The following is a 13897-nucleotide window of genomic DNA, read 5'->3' as shown; positions in this document are numbered from 1 at the left end:
TACTCAGATTATTTACCATTATTCTTAGTGCACCTTGACTATTGTCTGTTTGTGGCCTTCTTATCCTAAAAATTAGGGTGTAAACTTAAGCTCATTTTCAATGACAGTGGTAGATTATGTGTCTTTCCTACTATTGGTTGCTAATACCTATTTGTTTTTCATTTTCTAGCACAAAATAAAGACTCAAATCTATTTTTATAAATGAATCTATCTTTGAGTCTAGTCTGTGCTCATACTATCAAGCTTATTCTTACAACAATAACTACTAAACATCTGACTTTGTAACAAGCTGAGTAATTTCAGATGGACTTTACATTATATATATAAATATTCTATTACATAGATGTTTTACCTATATGTAGTTAAAAATTTAATGTAATAAGTATATATGTCTGAATTGAAGCTTTCAAATATATTTTTAAACTTGAGAATTATAAAATGCTTTAATTTAAATTTTTCTTTCTTACGTAAAGGAAAAAATAAAGATTAGCTTATAAATTGTCCTCAAGTGCTCTGGTAGATTCTTTAGCACAAATTATATTTATCCTTGGGAATATTTTCTCAGCTTATGTAGAACAAATGAATGGCTTAAAGAAAGAAAAAAACATTTTATATTAATGTTTATAAAGAAATACAAAATACTACTTTCATAATGAAATAACAAGATTACATTTATTGGAATAATGTTGTTGGTAATTTTAGAAACAATTTTGTTAATGGGATAGTGTTACATTGCTAGGTGATATTTAGACATATAAACATCATTAGCAATGACTTACCATATTCCCTAGAGCCTCTTAGGATACTCTTTGACAGTTTCTTAAAAGGGGAGACATCAGTGTCTGTCAATTATCCTCAGTGGAAATGTAGACCGCTAACGCATTAGGAATTACTTGATTTAGTTTAAGGGAAAAAGGGATAGTACAAGTTTTTCTTTGTCTGGAAATTTCAACTTAGTGAAGCCTTACAAAAATCATTTTTAAACAGGAATATACTGATAGAATTATTTATACAATATACAATAAGACATTAAATAAAATTGATAAATAATGCTTCTCACTAAATATATCAAATAATTATAATATGTAAATAATTAGTGTATCATGTTCTGTGGGATGGGACTGGGTTATATCATTGACTGGAAATTTGATGAGCTATTCTAAGATATTCTGAATTTTTACCTAAAATTCAACAGTAAATAGAAACAAAATCTAAAATTACCAATAATTATATTAAGTTCACATTATTTTTATTTGAATTCCCTGCTCTTTTCTCTCATGCACAACTTAACACTTAAAGCACTTAAAAACTTGCTAAATATGGTATGTGTGTATACATATTCTCTCTCTCTTCACATATATATGTGTGTGTGTATATATACGTATATGTATACACACACACATATACACACATATATATACACACACATATATATGAAGTATATAAGTATATATAGGCACACGTGCACACACACACACACGTATGTCTAAATACGTGGGGGAGTACATAAGACTCACTTGAAAATTAAAAGTTAGTTTTTTTCCTCATTAGAAATATCTACATTGTAATTTCCACTTCCAGGCATACTGAAGAAGTATTCGTCAGAGTTACTGTTAAACAACCTGGCCAACAACTTGAAGATTTCTTGTAAAAGAAGGATATATGAAGCGATAAACAGGACCACAAAAGAGAAAAAACAGAGGGTGATAAAACAAAGAATTTGAGGGCAATTCAAAAATTTGAAAGCAAGAGAAAATAAAAATTTACTTAATAGACTTAAAAGCAGTTTGTTCAAAATTAATAAACATAGAACAGGGCAATGGAAACTATCAAAATAGAAGCCTATATATAAATATGCCTGAAATAAATAAAAATACATCAATGTTCTATGGAAACATTTTAAAGTTATAACTGGAGTCCTAGTAGGAAAGAGAGAGATATTAGGGAAGAAAAATTATTTGAGGAAATAATAGCCAAACTTCTTTTTATTTTCTTATTTTTTTATTTTTATTTTTTAATTTATTCTTATTATTATACTTTAAGTTCTAGGGTACATGTGCACAACGTGCAGGTTTGTTACATATGTATACTTGTGCCATGTTGCTGTGCTGCACCCATCAACTCGTCAGCACCCATCAACTCGTCATTTACATCAGGTATAACTCCCAATGCAATCCCTCCCTCCTCCCCCCTCCCCATGATAGGCCCCGGTGTGTGATGTTCCCCTTCCCAAGTCCAAGTGAACTCATTGTTCAGTTCCCACCTATGAGTGAGAACATGCGGTGTTTGGTTTTCTGTTCTTGTGATAGTTTGCTGAGAATGATGGTTTCCAGCTGCATCCATGTCCCTACAAAGGACACAAACACATCCTTTTTTATGGCTGCATAGTATTCCATGGTGTATATGTGCCACATTCTCTTAATCCAGTCTGTCACTGATGGACATTTGGGTTGATTCCAAGTCTTTGCTATTGTGAATAGTGCCGCAATAAACATACGTGTGCATGTGTCTTTATAGCAGCATGATTTATAATCCTTTGGGTATATACCCAGTAATGGGATGGCTGGGTCATATGGTACATCTAGTTCCAGATCCTTGAGGAATCGCCATACTGTTTTCCATAATGGTTGAACTAGTTTACAATCCCACCAACAGTGTAAAAGTATTCCTATTTCTCCACATCCTCTCCAGCACCTGTTGTTTCCTGACTTTTTAATGATTGCCATTCTAACTGGTGTGAGATGGTATCTTATTGTGGTTTTGATTTGCATTTCTCTGATGGCCAGTGATGATGAGCATTTTTTCATGTGTCTGTTGGCTGTATGAATGTCTTCTTTTGAGAAATGTCTGTTCATATCCTTTGCCCACTTTTGGATGGGGTTGTTTGTTTTTTTCTTGTAAATTTGTTTGAGTTCTTTGTAGGTTCTGGATATTAACCCTTTGTCAGATGAGTAGATTGCAAAAATTTTCTCCCATTCTGTAGGTTGCCTGTTCACTCTGATGGTAGTTTCTTTTGCTCTGCAGAAGCTCTTTAGTTTAATGAGGTCCCATTTGTCAATTTTGGCTTTTGCTGCCGTTGCTTTTGGGGTTTTAGACATGAAGTCTTTGCCCATGCCTATGTCCTGAATGGTACTACCTAGGTTTTCTTCTAGGATTTTTATGGTATTAGGTCTAACGTTTAAGTCTCTAATCCATCTTGAATTAATTTTTGTATAAGGAGTAAGGAAAGGATCCAGTTTCAGCTTTCTACTTATGGCTAGCCAATTTTCCCAGCACCATTTATTAAATGGGGAATCCTTTCCCCATTTCTTGTTTTTGTCAGGTTTGTCAAAGATCAGATGGCTGTAGATGTGTGGTATTATTTCTGAGGACTCTGTTCTGTTCCATTGGTCTATATCTCTGTTTTAGTACCAGTACCATGCTGTTTTGGTTACTGTAGCCTTGTAGTATAGTTTGAAGTCAGGTAACGTGATGCCTCCAGCTTTGTTCTTTTGACTTAGGATTGTCTTGGAGATGTGGGCTCTTGTTTGGTTCCATATGAATTTTAAAGCAGTTTTTTCCACTTCTGTGAAGAAACTCATTGGTAGCTTGATGGGGATGGCATTGAATCTATAAATAACCTTGGGCAGTATGGACATTTTCACAATATTGATTCTTCCTATCCATGAGCATGGTATGTTCTTCCATTTGTTTGTGTCCTCTTTTATTTCACTGAGCAGTGGTTTGTAGTTCTCCTTGAAGAGGTCCTTTACATCCCTTGTAAGTTGGATTCCTAGATATTTTATTCTCTTTGAAGTGATTGTGAATGGGAGTTCATTCATGATTTGGCTCTCTGTTTGTCTGTTACTGGTGTATAAGAATGCTTGTGATTTTTGCACATTAATTTTGTATCCTGAGACTTTGCTGAAGTTGCTTATCAGCTTAAGGAGATTTTGGGCTGAGACAATGGGGTTTTCTAAATATACAATCATGTCATCTGCAAAGAGGGATGATTTGACTTCTTCTTTTCCTAACTGAATACCCTTGATTTCTTTCTCTTGCCTGATTGCCCTAGCCAGAACTTCCAACACTGTGTTGAATAGGAGTGGTGAGAGAGGGCATCCCTGTCTTGTGCCAGTTTTCAAAGGGAATTTTACCAGTTTTTGCCCATTCAGTATGATATTGGCTGTGGGTTTGTCATAAATAGCTCTTATTATTTTGAGATACGTTCCATCAATACCGAATTTATTGAGCATTTTTAGCATGAAGGGCTGTTGAATTTTGTCAAAAGCCTTTTCTGCATCTATTGAGATAATCATGTGGTTCTTGTCTTTGGTTCTGTTTATATGCTGGATTATGTTTATTGATTTGCGAATGTTGAACCAGCCTTGCATCCCAGGGATGAAGCCCACTTGATCATGGTGGATAAGCTTTTTGATGTGCTGCTGAATCCGATTGGCCAGTATTTTATTGAGGATTTTTGCATCAATGTTCATCAGGGATATTGGTCTAAAATTCCCTTTTTTTGTTGTGTCTCTGCCAGGCTTTGGTATCAGGATGATGTTGGCCTCATAAAATGAGTGAGGGAGGATTCCCTCTTTTTCTATTGATTGGAATGGTTTCAGAAGGAATAGTACCAGCTCCTCCTTGTACCTCTGGTGGAATTCAGCTGTGAATCCATCTGGTCCTGGACTTTTTTTCGTTGGTAGGCTATTAACTATTGCCTCAATTTCAGAGCCTGCTATTGGTCTATTCAGGGATTCAACTTCTTCCTGGTTTAGTCTTGGAAGAGTGTAAGTGTCCAGGAAATTATCCATTTCTTCTAGATTTTCTAGTTTATTTGCATAGAGGTGTTTATAGTATTCTCTGATGGTAGTTTGTATTTCTGTGGGGTCGGTGGTGATATCCCCTTTATCATTTTTTATTGCGTCGATTTGATTCTTCTCTCTTTTCTTCTTTATTAATCTTGCTAACGGTCTGTCAATTTTGTTGATCTTTTCAAAAAACCAACTCCTGGATTCATTGATTTTTTGGAGGGTTTTTTGTGTCTCTATCTCCTTCAATTCTGCTCTGATCTTAGTTATTTCTTGCCTTCTGCTAGCTTTCGAATGTGTTTGCTCTTGCTTCTCTAGTTCTTTTAATTGCGATGTTAGAGTGTCAATTTTAGATCTTTCCTGCTTTCTCTTGTGGGCATTTAGTGCTATAAATTTCCCTCTACACACTGCTTTAAATGTGTCCCAGAGATTCTGGTATGTTGTATCTTTGTTCTCATTAGTTTCGAAGAACATCTTTATTTCTGCCTTCATTTTGTTATGTACCCAGTAGTCGTTCAGGAGCAGGTTGTTCAGTTTCCATGTAGTTGAGCGGTTTTGATTGAGTTTCTTAGTCCTGAGTTCTAGTTTGATTGCACTGTGGTCTGAGAGTTTGTTATAATTTCTGTTCTTGTACATTTGCTGAGGAGTGCTTTACTTCCAATTATGTGGTCAATTTTGGAATAAGTGCGATGTGGTGCTGAGAAGAATGTGTATTCTGTTGATTTGGGGTGGAGAGTTCTATAGATGTCTATTAGGTCTGCTTGCCGCAGAGATGAGTTCAATTCCTGGATATCCTTGTTAACTTTCTGTCTCGTTGATCTGTCTAATGTTGACAGTGGAGTGTTGAAGTCTCCCATTATTATTGTATGGGAGTCTAAGTCTCTGTAAGTCTCTAAGGACTTGCTTTATGAATCTGGGTGCTCCTGTATTGGGTGCATATATATTTAGGATAGTTAGCTCTTCCTGTTGAATTGATCCCTTTACCATTATGTAATGGCCTTCTTTGTCTCTTTTGATCTTTGATGGTTTAAAGTCTCTTTTATCAGAGACTAGTATTGCAACCCCTGCTTTTTTTTGTTCTCCATTTGCTTGGTAAATCTTCCTCCATCCCTTTATTTTGAGCCTATGTATGTCTCTGCATGTGAGATGGGTCTCCTGAATACAGCAGACTGATGGGTCTTGACTCTTTATCCAGTTTGCCAGTCTGTGTCTTTTAATTGGAGCATTTAGTCCATTTACATTTAAGGTTAATATTGTTATGTGTGAACTTGATCCTGCCATTATGATATTAACTGGTTATTTTGCTCGTTAGTTGATGCAGTTTCTTCCTAGCCTCGATGGTCTTTACATTTTGGCATGTTTTTGCAATGGCTGCTACCGGTTGTTCCTTTCCATGTTGAGTGCTTCCTTCAGGGTCTCTTGTAAGGCAGGCCTAGTGGTGACAAAATCTCTAAGCATTTGCTTATCTGTAAAGGATTTTATTTCTCCTTCACTTATGAAACTTAGTTTGGCTGGATATGAAATTCTGGGTTTAAAATTCTTTTCTTTAAGAATGTTGAATATTGGCCCCCACTCTCTTCTGGCTTGTAGAGTTTCTGTCGAGAGATCTGCAGTGAGTCTGATGGGCTTCCCTTTGTGGGTAACCCAACCTTTCTCTCTGGCTGCCCTTAAGATTTTTTCCTTCATTTCAACTTTGGTGAATCTGGCAATTATGTGTCTTGGAGTTGCTCTTCTCGAGGAGTATCTTTGTGGCGTTCTCTGTATTTCCTGGATTTGAATGTTGGCCTGCCCTACTAGGTTGGGGAAGTTCTCCTGGATGATATCCTGAAGAGTGTTTTCCAACTTGGTTCCATTTTCCCCCTCACTTTCAGGCACCCCAATCAGACGTAGATTTGGTCTTTTTACATAATCCCATACTTCTTGCAGGCTTTGTTCATTTCTTTTTCTTCTTTTTTCTTTTGGTTTCTCTTCTCGCTTCATTTCATTCATTTGATCCTCAATCGCTGATACTCTTTCTTCCAGTTGATCGAGTCGGTTACTGAAGCTTGTGCATTTGTCACGTATTTCTCGTGTCATGGTTTTCATCTCTTTCATTTCGTTTATGACCTTCTCTGCATTAACTATTCTAGCTATCAATTCTTCCACTTTTTTTTCAAGATTTTTAGTTTCTTTGCGCTGGGTACATAATTCCTCCTTTAGCTCTGAGAAGTTTGATGGACTGAAGCCTTCTTCTCTCATCTCGTCAAAGTCATTCTCCGTCCGGCTTTGATCTGTTGCTGGCAATGAGCTGCACTCCTTTGCCGGTGGAGATGTGCTCTTATTTTTTGAATTTCCAGCTTTTCTGCCCTGCTTTTTCCCCATCTTTGTGGTTTTATCTGCCTCTGGTCTTTGATGATGGTGACGTACTGATGGGGTTTTGGTGTAGGTGTCCTTCCTGTTTGATAGTTTTCCTTCTAACAGTCAGGACCCTCAGCTGTAGGTCTGTTGGAGATTGCTTGAGGTCCACTCCAGACCCTGTTTGCCTGGGTATCAGCAGCAGAGGCTGCAGAAGATAGAATATTTCTGAACAGCGAGTGTACCTGTCTGATTCTTGCTTTGGAAGCTTCCTCTCAGGGGTGTACTCCACCCTGTGAGGTGTGGGGTGTCAGACTGCCCCTAGTGGGGGATGTCTCCCAGATAGGCTACTCAGGGGTCAGGGACCCACTTGAACAGGCAGTCTGTCCCTTCTCAGATCTCAACCTCCGTGTTGGGAGATCCACTGCTCTCTTTAAAGCTGTCAGACAGAGTCGTTTGCATCTGCAGAGGTTTCTGCTGCTTTTGTTGTTGTTTAGCTGTGCCCTGTCCCCAGAAGTGGAGTCTACAGAGACAGGCAGGTTTCCTTGAGCTGCTGTGAGCTCCACCCAGTTGGAGCTTCCCAGCAGCTTTGTTTACCTACTTAAGCCTCAGCAATGGCGGGTGCCCCTCCCCCAGCCTCGCTGCTGCCTTGCGGTTAGATAGCAGACTGCTGTGCTAGCAATGAGGGAGGCTCCATGGGCGTGGGACTCTCCCGGCCAGGTGTGGGATACAATCTCCTGGTGTGCCCGTTTGCTTAAAGTGCAGTATTAGGGTGGGAGTTACCCGATTTTCCAGGTGTTGTGTGTCTCAGTTCTCCTGGCTAGGAAAAGGGATTCCCTTCCCCCTTGCGCTTCCCAGGTGAGGCGATGCCTCGCCCTGCTTCAGCTCTCGCTGGTCGGGCTGCAGCAGCTGACCAGCACCGATTGTCCGGCACTCCCTAGTGAGATGAACCCAGTACCGCAGTTGAACATGCAGAAATCACTGGTCTTCTGTGTCGCTGGCGCTGGGAGTTGGAGACTGGAGCTGTTCCTATTCAGCCATCTTGCTCCGCCCTCCAAACTTCTTTTTAAATTGGGATGTCAAATTTCCACCCACAAATCTTAGAAGCTCAATAAATTGAAAGTAATATAATAAAAGAGAGAAAATTACTACTGTGCACATAATAGTGTGGATAAAGAGAAAGTCTTAAAATAATCTGAGAGCTGGAGCATTTTAAAGAGGGAGCAACAAGAATGTTGATTAATGTTTTATCAACAGCAATGAGAGACAAAAATCAACGGTACACCTGTAATATCAGCTACTTCGGAGGCTGAGATAGAAAGATCACTAGAGACCAGGAGTCAGACAAGCCTGAACTGGACAGCATAACAAGACCCTATTTCTAAATAAATAAATAAAAATTAGCCTACATTATGGCACACACTTGTACACCCAGCTACTTGTGAGGCTGAGTCAGGAGGATGGCTTGAGCCCAGGCGTTCTAGGCTGCAATGAGCTATGTTCATGTCAATTGGATTCCCGCCTGAGTGGCAGAGCAAGACTCCATCTCTAAAAATAAATAAGTAAATAAATAGATCGATAGATAGATAAATAAATAAATAAATAAATGTGATAATAGCAGAAAAAAGACAACTAAATTGAGAAATATAAACCCAGTTAAAATGTCACTCAAATTTGAAGAGAAAATACATATATTTTCAGATAAATGAATGCTGAAAGATCTACATTAAGTAAAATATTACTGCAATTTTTCAGGCTGAAGGGAAATGTTACCAGATGAATCTAAATTTCAAATCTAAGATCTCGAAAATACAAAAAGCTGCAGTGATGGTAAATAGGCAGGTACATATAACATTTTTCTCATTTCTTAATTTATTTAAATAAAAATTAATTAGAGAAAGTAAAATACAGGAATACATTTTGGAGTTCACTACATTTGTAGAGGTAAAACATAAAATGATAATATAAAGAACAAAAAAGGAGGAAAATGAAAGTATACTGTTAGACAGTTGTGATAAGTTAGGAATACATATTGTCACTCTGGATATGTGCTGTCCAATGCAGCTGCCATTAGTCATATGTGGCTATTATAATTTAAAGTAAATTAATATAATAGAAATTTTAAAAATTCAGTTCCTCAGTCACACATCACATTTTAAATGATCATTCATCAAATGTGGCTTTTAGCAACTTTATTGGACAGCACAGATATAAGCCATTCTTTAATTGCAGAAAGTTCTCATAGATTGCATTGTTCCAAATTAAACACTGTGGCATAAAATTTGGATTGAAAAGTTAATTGGAGGCAAAACAAAAATAAAATATAAGAAATTAAAAATTAGGATTAAAGTTGGGGACAAAGGTAGCCAATGAAAAAAAGAACAAAAATAGCTAGTCAAATTTTATATTTAAACTCAATTAATAACTATGTTAAATATAAGTGGCCTAAACAGTCCATTAAAAAAGCAGAAATTTTCAGATTGGATAAAAAATAAAGGCATGTTTATATGCTATTTACAGGCATACTACATTAAATAGAATGAAATCAATAGGATTATGTAAAAAAAAGATATAGAATATAAAGCCTGATTATGAAAAAATTAAGTGAAAAACATTAATATTAAAGAGTAAATTTTAAAACAATGATCAACTAGGATATTTAATATTATAAAGAGACTTCTTCAGGAGGACTTAACAAAATCAAATGCATATGCTTAAATTGATGAATATATAATCATTGTTCAAGATGTTAACACTTCTTGTAATAATTGATAGAATAAGGCTTGGTGCAGTGGCTCACGCCTGTAATCCCAGCACTTTGGGAGGCCAAGGCAGGTGGATCACCTCAGGTCAGGAGTCTGAGAACAGCTTGGTCAGCATGGTGAAACCCCAGTCTCTACCAAAAATACAAAAATTAGCTGGGTATGGTGGCATGTACCTGTAGTGCCATCTACTTGGGAAACTGAGGCAGGAGAATAATTTGAACCCAGGAGGTGGAGGTTGGAGTGAGCTGAGATCACGCCACTGCATTCCAGCCTGGGCAACAGAGTGAGACTTTGTCAAAAAACAAAACAAAACAACAACAACAAAAAGAAATTTATAGAATAAGTAGGCAAAATATCAGATGGATTTGCAGCTTTTATTAGAACTCTGTAGTAGCTTAATTGGATTACCATTTATAGTACTACAAATGTGTATACATACTGATACACGTTGAAATACTGCAGAATACATGCTATTTTCAAGTACACACAAAACTTTAAGTATGACTGACTACATTCTGGGACATAAATCCTAAAACATAAAATATTCTATGAATAAAAATGGAATCAAATTAGAAAACAACAACAAAATAGTACCTGAAATGACTCATCATAGTGAGGAATTAAGAAATACATTTCTAAATAGCCCCCAAATAGAATAAGTTGCTAAGAAAATGAGAAAATACCACTGTAAGAAAATAAAATTGCAAGATATCAAAATTCGTGAAAAACAGCTAAGGCAATGTGAAAAAATATATAAGGATTTAAATGCTTATATTAGGAAAAAAAGAGAAAGTTATTGATCAAGAACTTAAGCTGCTTCTTCAGAAGTCAGAAATTTAAGATCAAAATAAATACACGGTATACAGAGGGAAGGAAATGGGTTTTAAAAAGCATCTAGAAAAGTAATAATAGATAATTTATAAAGTGGGAAAAATAAAATCATAAGGCGCTTCTATAAAAATAACAATAAAAAAATAAACAACTAGATAGAATGAATAAGTGGAGAAATAGAGACACAGAGAGAGAGTTAGGGAGAGAAACAAAGAAACAGCAGCACTAAAGCTCCCACAGACATTATAAAGTGAGTGCAAGAATATTTGAAAACTTGTACCATACAAAATAATATATAAATTATACCATTAAATTAGCCTCAATGCTATACATACTACTGTATGAATTATACCATTAAAAAAATTTACCTCAATATAGTGCAATTTCTTGAAAATAAAAAATTCATAGACTTCACAAAGAGATACTAATAAAATATTAATATTCCTACATATTATTTAAATAAAACAGATTTATAATTTAATGGAAATTTAAAATGAAATCTCCAATTCCAAATGACCTAACAAGTATATTATATTAAACCTTTACAAAAGCAATAACAGCTATCTTTACAGAAACTGACTTTCCTTTGGTATGTCAATTTGGTGAGGTTACAGTCCTAGTCATTCAGTTAAGCACTAATTTCAGTGTTCCTACGAAGAATTTTGCAGATGTCACTAAGGTACAACAGCTTCTGCCTGTGCCCACGGAGCTCCATCCTGTTCCTGATCGCTTCTTGAATACTGCGAACAATAGCTTTATCTAACGCCCGTATGTTCCATCCTGTCTATGATCTTTGGTCCATAGGGTTTGATCTTGCTTAGACAGACACTACAATCACTTAAGTCAATTTCGTATGGTAAGTCAGTCTCTCTTTCTCTCTCTCACTTTATCATCTATATGTCTCCCTATCTATCATCTATTTATGTATATGTATATATGTATGTACACAAGCACACATATGTATGATATAAACCTTAGCAATTCTGTTTCTCTTCCTGAACCCTTACTGATACACAAAATAAATGATTAGGAAATATAGGCCTACTCAATTCATGTGGAGAAGTCCAAAGTGGTGTTTGGAAGGAAAAGTAAAGCCCTGTTGGAGTAATAAATGATGACAAAATGGAGGAGAATATGTATGGAAATTCTCCACAAGATCCCCAAATTGTAGAATATGAATAATAAACTGAAAAACTGAGGTGACAATAAGAATTAGTGAGCAGAATGGTGGGGGAGGGAAGGGGTTACAAATAAAGATTTTGATGGTGGAGTAGATTCTGGCTCTGCAGCTTCTGCATGTCACTATGAGAGTGTTTAAATGAGAAACAAAAATAATGTAAGTTATGTGAGGAAAGACCAGAGTGTAAGATATTCCTTAGGAATGGAATCTCTGGAAATGGAGATTGGTTACAAAGCTGAAGAAAGACTATTGGAGTTGAGATTTGCACTAGACTCAAGTTTTCTATAGAAGATCCCATAATCCTGGTGATTAATTTCAAAGGCAAAAACTTTTCATCAAATTTGCCTAATATCAACGTATTTTCCAGCAGTGAGTGTATGGTTAGTCTCAGCCATCATAAGTATTGATAACTGCAACTTTTCTGACAAGTACCTAATTACCAATTAATGGGATACAATTGTGTCTTTTAACCTGCTGGTAAAAAGTTAGTCCTTTTATAATTTTGAGTTCATGCATGGTCACTACTCATTAAAAGTTGAAAAGAAAACAATGCAAGTGGAAATTTTATTAACATCTATTTTTGCATACACATTCTATATTTTTGTAATTATTTTCAGTCACAGTAAGATAAGATTGAGGCTATCTGGAGTGCCAGCATTTCAAGTTTTACATGTCATTGTATCAAGTATAGATAAATATTTATTAGCTTCCAATTAAAACTAGATTATTTTCATTTGTCATTTCCCTTTTAACTGTAATGAAACCAGATCATTAAGCAATAAAGATGTTATCACAAAAATTAGAAACAAAACAAAGTAAACAAATAAAAGAGCAGTGGGGAGGTGACTGTGGAAGAGTTAGTGAAATCAGTTGACTAAATTGATAAACTACTAAGCACAAATATGCTGTTAGGATACATAAAGAACAAGATTTATGTAAATTCAGTTCATACAGCTGTGCGCTCATCGTGGCAGGTGAGGCCAGTTCATTTGCCAGACTATCTGCTCCTGCCCCTCCCCTCTCTGGTCATCTTTCTGCTGTGCATCGAAGTCTGACAGCATTCTCGTCACCATGTAAGATCAGTCAGCCTCCCATTGGGAACAAAGATATATGTGCTCCATCAGTTTTCTTCAGAACAACACTATTCTAAGTAAATATTACTATAGCTTTACAAGTACAAAGCTCCCAGAAATGTCCTTTCAAAACAGTATAGAAAAAAAGGCTCACATTTATGGAATGTTTTATTTATTTATTTAATTTTTGATTATATACATTGTCCAAGAGATTCTATTGCAAGAGAAATCAACCATGTAACAAACTGTCTAGAGGAAGGTGTGTTTTCAAGAAATACCAGTAAGAATTATTTTGTGTTTGGAAAGTAATATTTTCTATACGTAATTATGTGAAAGCTTTTGGCAGTCTTTTGATTCCAATACAAATTTCATTTTGAAATTTTGCTTCAAAATTATTCAAATATTAAAAGTGTCTTCAAAATCAGAAGCTATTTTCTAGGTCATTACACATTTACTGAGAGATTGTTTATAGTACATTATCTAAAATCATAAAAATGTAGTCTTTTTGGAGATGTATACTTTACAGAAGAAAATAGTATAATAGTAAACATTCATTTGTACTTCACAAAATGTCTATAGGCCAGGATATTCTGATTAACTTAGAATTAAGAAATGTTTAGAGAATTCAGAAAGGTAAGTGCATCTTTCTATCTTATCATGTATATAAAAGACAAAATTATCATAAAAATTCTGATTTTCATAAGCTACTCATAAATATTTAACTTGCAATGCTTTAAATAAGTACTGTTTATATCAATTGCCATTTTCTACTAAAGGAGTAAATAATTCTGTTAGAGTTTTCCCTTGTTTCATTAGGTACAGAGTTAATGCGATTCAAATAAAATTGCCATTCTCCAAAAGTTTAAAATAAGATTCTGTTACAATATGAATAACAGAAGCCATAGCAGTTTTGGTGTGTTT

This window comes from Theropithecus gelada, chromosome 3 (genome assembly GCF_003255815.1).
Source record: "Theropithecus gelada isolate Dixy chromosome 3, Tgel_1.0, whole genome shotgun sequence".
Lineage (NCBI taxonomy): Eukaryota > Metazoa > Chordata > Mammalia > Primates > Cercopithecidae > Theropithecus > Theropithecus gelada.
This window is presented reverse-complemented; position numbering follows the sequence as displayed.